Source organism: Electrophorus electricus, chromosome 24, assembly GCF_013358815.1.
Source record: "Electrophorus electricus isolate fEleEle1 chromosome 24, fEleEle1.pri, whole genome shotgun sequence".
Taxonomy (NCBI): Eukaryota; Metazoa; Chordata; class Actinopteri; order Gymnotiformes; family Gymnotidae; genus Electrophorus; species Electrophorus electricus.
Genome location: NC_049558.1, coordinates 4,088,098 through 4,097,285, shown reverse-complemented (window position 1 = coordinate 4,097,285; position 9,188 = coordinate 4,088,098).

Below are 9,188 nucleotides of genomic sequence, written 5' to 3'. Positions count from 1 at the left end.
GTATGGCTGCTACGACGAGAGCGCCGTCCCTCAGGTCACGTGGTGAAATAGCTCCCAGCTGCTAAGATCCTCCCTCCCAGCTGCGCTCAGCCTTGATAAGCGACTGTCTTTACCCTCATCAGCCGGTTACGCGACAGAGCGCGAAACGGTGAGTAAAACCTTAACCATCAACAGTCAACCTGCATTAGAAATGTTTCCTTTTTATTTGCATATAGCATTATAGACATTATGAGATAAGCCGAATATGTTAAAACTAATATGGGGGAAGAATTAATTTTTACTAACTTGTGTTTAATAAAAGCAAACAATAGGATAGTGTAGTATTTAGATAAAGGCACATTACCACACTTTCCCCCCCCCCCCCCCCCCCCCCCCCCCCCCCCCCCCCCCTTGGGGCAACCAGCTGACTGCACTCCATGCTTCTGACCACCTGTCTGGATGTACCCTCTGTGAGTCCACTCATGGAAGCCCCTTGGTCGCAGGCAGAGTGGCTGTTTTCCATATGATTCAACGTACAGCTAGGCTTATTAACAACCTCAGCTGTCTTGAGGCATGCTCCATTCCTCCACAAACATTTCACAACACCTCATGCCTCCCTGGCCAATCCCAGCTGGTTGCATCTAATTTTCTAGCGGGGAGGGGGGCAGCGGAAGAGTGACTCCTCTTTAGCCCAGAATACAGGGGATAGTGCTAGCTTCTTACAGTAATGCTCAACAGCAGAGTGCTGTAGGCATCAAGGGACTTGTGGACTATATAATGCCTTTACTGTCCCCTTGTGTTCAGAAGAGCTGTGCACACTTCAGACTAGGGAGGTTTCAATCAGCATGGTTGCTCAATTCGTTTAAAACAATAACATTTGAGGGCTCTTCACGTATTTCTCTCCCAGTGGTTTATATGTTGGGGGTTCTGGTATGGGTACTTATTCTCATGTATGCCATTAGTGAGGTTTCATGCTCACAGGGTCACATTGTGGCACTGAAATCAGAGTTGCACAACTTTTATAGAGTGAGAAATTTGCCAAGAACAGCTGAGGTCGCTTGCATGGAAACAAAGCAAACGCATGCATCATAGATCGCTCTCTTGCGTCCTTGGAGCAGTAAAGCCACTGTATCTTTGATTAGCGACAGTGATGCATAGACAGATAAGCAGCCTTATGATTCTACCAAATTTCAGACTTATGCTTTCTGGAGCCATCTGTGAGAATCATCTCCAGAACATTACTACATGAACCACAGAGAAGAGCAGCCCAACAGGCTGGCTTTGCAATTACTTTGTGGTTGTTTACAAGTAATCCATCCACAGGGGACATTGCAGCCTATCAGAACACAAGATCACACCAAGCACATCGGTTCGTAACCACGGGAAATCTGCAAACCCAAAACGATAGGTGTGTTTGTAGACTTAAACCTATGGAGGAAGTCACACCAGCTCCGAGCTGTCCTGTTGGCTTGGCTGTGGCTTGGCTGCTCCTACTGCCACCAGGCAACGAGCAGAGACCTCCAGCAGCTGCCAGCTCAGCTCCGGGTGACTCATTCACCCTGTTTCCACAGTAGAGCCCCCAGAGATCACTGCACAAGCGCCTCTTTCTTCTCAGAAATGGACACTGGGCTCGAGGTATGTGAGCACGACTTGTCATGCTAAAAGAAAGTTTGGTAACATGCGGTAACCTCGCTGTCACCCCCGCAGCGTTGGTAATAATCTATGCCCTCTTTTTATTGAGTCATGGTGCATAAGCCCTGTGCTTGCTGGGAAAATATTGCTTTGACCGTAATTCCCTCTGATTAGATGCAGCAGCTGCTTTAAAGCACTTGCAAGATTTTTCACAGTATTCCACTTTTTCCCCTTGAAATCATGGGCTGACTGAAAACATGAGTAACTTGGGGGGGAAAATGTAGGAAAATTCAATTTTAGTAAATGGAGGAGATTTAACTGCTGTTTTTTCATATTGTGCATGCAATCAACTCCAAGCAAATCATAATTTGCTGGGGTGTTTGTTTTGTTTTATAAATGTTTCTTTTGAAAAGGAGGCACAGGTTAGAGGGAATGATTCATTTAATCACACTGTTCTCACAAAATTAGAGCTATAACGAGACACAATGCTAACGGTCCTCTAAGAATTTGAGATTCTTTGACACTTTACTGCCTCCCTGTGTCCACACAGTGGAGTCCAAAAGCCAGTCTGTTACCAAGAACGTTTATTTCTTTTTATTTTATCACTACATAAAGAAAACTAATAAAGGTTTTTTTCAAGTTATTCAATAAGATGGTACTTTTCAGTCCTAATACATTATTGAATGAAATCAAGCCATTTAACTGTGAGCAATTCTAATATGAACCTGAAATATCTAAATGTCCTGGGCACAAACAGTTTGCTTTAGTTTTTTAAAAACTGCTGACAAATGCTTTCTTAAAACAATTGTACATGTATGATGAGTTAATTGTTGTCTTAACCGATGTCGGATCTATTGAATTAATTTGGTCCTTTTATGTTGCTATGGTTTTTGTTTGTTTTGTTTGGGGTTTTTTTAAGAATTTTTAAAGATGTTTTCCAGCTGTTTTGTAACCTTGTCAAGGAGCTTAGTGAATTAGTCAAAGGTCATAAGCACTAAGAAACCTTCCTGATCTTAACCTCCTAGTAGGAAAATCTGCTCTAGGCTTTTGTTCTTTTGGCCCTTTCTGTAGGCATGCATTACAGCTCTGAAAGCCAGGGGGCTAGATATGAATAAATTAACAATTATGGTGAAATGTATTTATGCATATGATTAAAAATGTGGCACAGAAAATCATAATTTGAATATGTCTGTGATTGTTTGTAAAGTCAATAAAGTGTGTGTGTGTGTATTTAAATATACTATTATATATAGTTTTTGTGTAACTCTAATATTCACTACACTTTGTCAAAGCTGCATGAAGCAAGAAATTAACAAGCAACATTGATTTTCCCCCTTAACCTTGTGTGTCCCTTGTTCTTAAAGGTTAGAATAAAGGTCAAGTGTGTGAATGTACTGCAGCTCCCTTCCCAGCGCCGGCTTTGTCGGAGGGCTGCGACTTGAATTACCCGCACTCAGCTCCCTGGAAGAGTAAACTCACGTTTTCCTGTGCAGCACAATATGCTGAGGGTGCTGATATCTGCAGGAGACACACACACACACGCGCTCGCACGCACACACTCGCGATGCTGCTACGTGGACCGCTTACTCCTCCTCTTTTTCTGCCAGCCTTTTCAAATCCCTCTGCCTTGAGGTAATCAATGCCGCGTGCCATCGGGCAGACCCCCGGAACACCGCTCTCCTATAGGGGGGCACCGGCTGCTGAGGAGTCGGAAAGGCCTGCCCCCCACCCCCCCCCATCTTCACGTCAAGGTGAGTGAGCGCATGATGCGTCAGGGTTTGTGGGGATCTTTCGCGGTTGCTATTCGATTCTTCCCCGGAAAGAGGTTTTGGCAGTAACCTGGTGAAAAAGTGAAGAATTGATGAATAAAATGTTTGTAAATATCTGGTAGCTGACTGAATTTAAGAACCTTTCTAAAAATCTAATGTCTGAATTAAGATCCTTTCTAAAAACATATGTCCTTAATGTGTGTGTGTGTGTGTGTGTGTGTTTAATATATATAAAGACCATTGTTCTGACCTAAAGAGGAACAACGTACAGTTTTCACATCTATGTAATGGAAGTCATGGTGGGAGATGTTTGGTTTCAACAAGCCGTCACCCATCTCAGTGTTACAGAAAAAAAAAAGCAATGCATCACTCCAGGTGCACTGCAGCTGAGAGTAAGATGAGGTTGGATGTGTGCATGCTGTGTGCATAAGAGCACGTGGACACGCATGCGCTCACACATGTATGCATGCGCTTGTGCATTAGTTCCAGTCATTGGGAGGTATACAGTGCAGGACGGGTGCTGCAGTGCATATGGCCCCCTCCGCTGTGATCGCAGCTCATTTGTCAAATTGCCTGCAGGACTTCAGTGGTGCATTGCTTCTGAAAGAAAGGCAGGCAATCGCCTTTAAATCATGGCTACGGGAGAATCACAGGTGGGCCCTGGACAGCTAGTCTCCAATTTGCTGCAGTCTCCTTGGGCTCTCCACCAGGAAGGAGTCCACCATAAGAAATGAACCTTGCTGTGCACGCAAAACACTCCAATAGGCCAGTTGTGAACACAGCATGGTTTTGTTTCTTACTAGCTTTTATTTCATTTTAGGTGATTGTATACATTGTTTGTAAGTGCACATAGCACCCACCATGGTATGCAGTGTTCAGATGGGTGCCAGAAGGGCAAGGCTCTGTCTGCCTTTATTCAGGTCATACTTTATATTCAGCATATACAGCAGTCAGTGCAAATTTTGTCCACATGTATCCATTATGCCCAAATCTCAGCCTGATCTACAGTGAAGAACATTTAATAATGCACATAGTTGTTCAGGATTCTAGTGAAAGGATTATTTGCTATTGAGGACAGGGTGATGAACAAAAATGAAGACTGAAAGGCAAAATCATCATCATCTGAAAGGAAACAACGTGTAGGTTATTTAATTGTGTGGTGGTGTAAATACTTTCAAAAAGTGTGTGTGAGAGAGAATATCTTGGAGCACCGATTTTGGTCCAGATTCAACCTTTCGTCAAAGCCAGACAGGAATATCACATTATGACAAACTGCTGCTTCAACACACTGATCATAGAGGCAGCTTTTGAGAAACCCGAGCAATTGCTCTTTCTGACGTTAACAAACAACAACGATGTATTCGGGCCAAGACTTCACACACGTATTCAGTCATAACAATGTGATTGTGCACAGTGTGTGACCCCCCCCCGACAGAACTAAGAGAGGAAAAAATCAAAAGCCAACATCTTAGAAACCTCTCCGTATTGCTTCAAAAAATGCTTCTCTAATTGTCTTTGCACAGCTAATAATCTTGAAATTGTTTTAGAGTGATCATAAGATGACGCATGCCGCTTCGAGATTAATGTAGCAATTCCCTGCACAGGATTTAAAAAAAAAAATAATAATAATTGTACCCAATTTTTGTCTTCCTTTTTTAAGGCAAAAGGATCTCTGATCTGAAGTGTAAAGGATTGGCTGTGAACTGAGCAGTAGCTTATGACCCAAGCACTCGTGTTCAGTGCTCAAAAACATTCTGTCTTTATGCAAGGTGAAATATAAGGTCATTGCTTTAGGTTAATACAGTGCATGCCTTAGTGTGTTATGTAATGATTTCACCACAACTGTGATTATATTTTAGGTCCTTATGGGCTACTGTATTTCTTCAAATAGCTGTATGTTATCAAACACAGTTCATTTTTACAGGATGCAAAATTATTTTCTGTAATGAGCAGGTGTATTGTACTTTGCCCTTGAATTGTACTAATCTTCATTATAATTTTAAAGGGATGAATACTTTAATTTTGTGTGTGGGTTGTTTTTTTTTTGTTTTTGTTTTTTTTGTTTTGTTTTTGTAGGAAAGACCATTTTGATAATGTTTCACAGATGTACACATTTTATAATGGAGTTAGTATCACTAAATCTAAACTTGAGTTTTCATTTATAATCTAAGGGTCACTTTTTTTTTTTTAAATATTAGCCTAATTTTTATAATGCAAGCCAAGAGCACATAAATGTTTTATGGTTATCATATGTAGATAGCATAGGGAATACCTTGGCCAGGTGTGTTGGATAGAAATTAGAACATAGTGAATGCTTTGTCTTTAGGTCATACCAGGCAATGGTGTACTGCCTCTTTAAAATCTGTACTGCAAAGTGTTCTGCCTTGATGTGTTCCGCAAAGCAGCAGATCTATCCTGAGATTCCTCAGAGCACCAAAAAAAAAAAAAAAAAAAACCTGGACTTGGTGTCCTGCAGAAAAGGCAGCATCTTTTGACAAATGTTTGCATTAGTTTATAAATTCTCTTCAGAAAGGCACAGTAATGGTCTTTTGGGAACAGATGTAATGGCAATAATCTGTAGCCATGACCTGCTTGGTTGCTATAACCAGGTTCATCTGTAGAGAGCTGCATCAGTTCGGATAGCGTGGGACTGGCACAGTGTTCCGTCTCCTCCTTTTACCGCCATCGGAGAATAATATAGGACCAATTTAACTTCACTTCTGGAAGTGGTTCATGCTGCAGTTCTGCTTCTGTCTTGCTGAACACCAATCAGTGAGTTTCCTTTATGCAAGACACTGTAGGTAGTACTGGACATATTAGAAATAAATGTGCAGAATAGCTAATACTCCATAGACTGAAAATTTATGGTTTAATAAATCCATTAATGCATTAGTATAAAATGAAATGTATAATTTCTGTCTACTCCCCCATTTATCTAAAAACAAAATAATTAGCCAGTAACTCCACAGTTTAACATTTATAAATGAAACATTGTGCAAAGCCAGTGGTAGTAAAATGTGGTTTTGAAATCTGTGGACTTGAGCAATGACATTTCTTTATAACATAGAAATGTTATAGAATGCTACTGATCACATCTTGCTTAGATGCTGGTATATATTCCATTCAGATGAATACTCTTGGATTTACAGACCTTACAGTAATGTAATAAATTATATAAAATTGTTCTCATTGTTAATTCCTCTCTGTAGGCCCTGCAGATGCTGTTAAATTTTTTTTATTTTATTTTTTTCACTATCAGAAGTTATTTCTACACTCATAAGTGCAAGTAGAACAGCAATTACAGGAACATGAGCTAAGTGGGGAGTCAGCTGGAGAGCTACAAACTAGCAGAGTTCAGTTTCATGCCAGATCTCACACACCTAATCCAGTTAATCACACACTTGCATGGTCTGACGTATTGTTGTAGCAGACACGGGTAAGAAGACGGTAGGAAGGTAGAACTTCAGCAAGAGGGCTGCTGCCAGAACATATTACCCTTATAACATATGCCCCTGCTTTGGTACTTGGCTAAGAGACTCTGCGAAGATGGACAGGAGGTCATGTGACTGTGATCCCATGCAGAACTTGTATAAAACAGCGAGGAGCTATTCGCCTGGCGTCTGCCTGCACAATACATAAATAAGCAAATCCTTGACATGCAAGAAGGGACTGCATAGGTTGGTAATTTAAATCCTGTTTTGTCTGCTGGTGTTGTGGACGTGTATTGACAATGAGCGCTTGGCATTGGCCTGTGTGGTAATCTAATCGGTTCATTGAGTAAAGCTGCTTGGAGAAGGCAGTCTAACTTGAATAACGGCACCCTGGCGCACTGTGCCACAGAGCAGAGCGTTCATCAGTGCCCCCCTTAACCCCGTGTTTTTAGACTACCTGCATGTATGGTCACTGTGGGCATGTAACAATAACCACTCTCAACCTCAACAAGCTGCTTAATATTTAATTGAAGAGCTGAATGACCCATGAACGCTTATTTCATTAAGTGCACGTTTCCCTACCAGAGGTGTAAAAATGCGACTCGAATGCAAAGCGTCTCGTCGTGGAGACCAGTATCCCTCTTGAGTCGCCCTTCCCTTGGCGAGTTATTTTGAGTTTGCTCGTTACACCGCAGACCACCGGAATCGAGGCTAGAAGCAGTGAGGACTCTGACAACTCATGGGGTCAGAACTAATTTTCTTGCATAAAGCCAGCAGCTGTGAGCACGGCCACTCCAAAGACGGCTGATCTGTCATGCGGCAGCTCCTGGAACCTGCCTAAGGCCCAGGGTGCTGGCAGCCTGCCCTCCCCACGCCTGACGTCTGCAGCAGGACCTGGCACTCACCGGCACTCACCCTGGACCTCCTCAAATCCACAAGCCACTGAATTATTTCTGAAGATGCTACTAGAGGTTAGACTGAGGTATACTCTCGTCGTGAATGCTCACACACTTGGGATTATTTTTACCTAAACCTCAGAGTGTAAGTGTAAGGGATTTTAATTTTTTTTATACTGATATGAAATGCATCACTGGTGATGAAGGATCAGGGGAAATATTGGCTAAATATTTAAGAGCAATGCAAGAGAAAATGCATCAGGCACATAAAACACAATGAAAATGGAAAAATGTTTACAGTCTTTGAGGAAGGGCAACGTGTGTGTGTGTGTGTGTGTGTGTGTGTGTGTGTGTGTGTGTGTGTGTGTGTGTGTGTGTGTGTGTGTTCTGCACCAATGTTAGCCTAGGGAGCAATCTGCCCTGCTTCAATAAAAATAAAAAAAATAAAAAAAGGTGAGATGAGAGGCACTGGCCCCGTGAAATAATTGCAACGGCTTGCTCTGGCTAAGCGAAAGCTCTGTCAGTTCATAAATACGCTCAGCTGGTGATGAGTGGCAGAGCGGCCCCTGCTGCAGCAGTGCATCCGGGGGGGGGGCACAGCTGTCCCTGTCAGCTCGCAGTAGGGACAGACTGAGCAAACATGAGGGTTCGGTTATGTCGCCAGCCTGATGGGCCTGCAGAGAACTGACTGCGACTACTGGTTAACCTAGAGATCAATGAAATCCGTGTGGCTCTTGCATTTATGGGCCTGGTCAATGGCCTGGAGAAATGAACTAGGTCATGAGCGCACACGCGGGGAACACACGTGCTGACTCTGGTGCGTCTTTTTATTCACCACAGTGACTCATCTTCATGTACAATGTCCATGTCAACAGAGCATGCCGCATTTAGGAGGATCTAAAATAAAAGGACGTAGGGCCAGACCTGCACTGTACGCTACAAAAATGCATAAAACCAGCCAAGCATCCGCATTGCTGCTCGTAGAAGTTCATCTGATCGGATGCTGAAGAAAAATGCAACCTGATCGTGATTGGACTCGCTATGTGCAGTCAGAGAAATGGAGAAAAATAATCCCCCCCCCCCACCTCCCAGAACCACAGCGGTATGGCTGTAGGGAAGAGCAGGCGATAGTGGTGCACTGGAGGCAGGGTTGGGAGGCTGAAGGGTCCATGGTGGCAGCTGACTCGGGGCATCGGGTGAAGTGATGAGGTAACCCGAGCGGCTGTGTAAGAGGGCCCCAACTTGTGTTTTATTCATCAATGGAGATGCCATTACCATCACTCAGGAAAGCGAGGCGACGGAGGAAGGCGGTCTTGCCCACGTCACGGACAGCATGGTGGCACACAGGGCCGGAGCATGGTGGGGAAAACGATAGGCCCAGGCACGAGTACGGGCAAGCGTGCGTGTAACTGTGCGAGCCTGCGTCTGTGTGGGTTCGCCGGTGCTTACGTGAGAGCCTGTCGATGCACTTTGATTAGTGC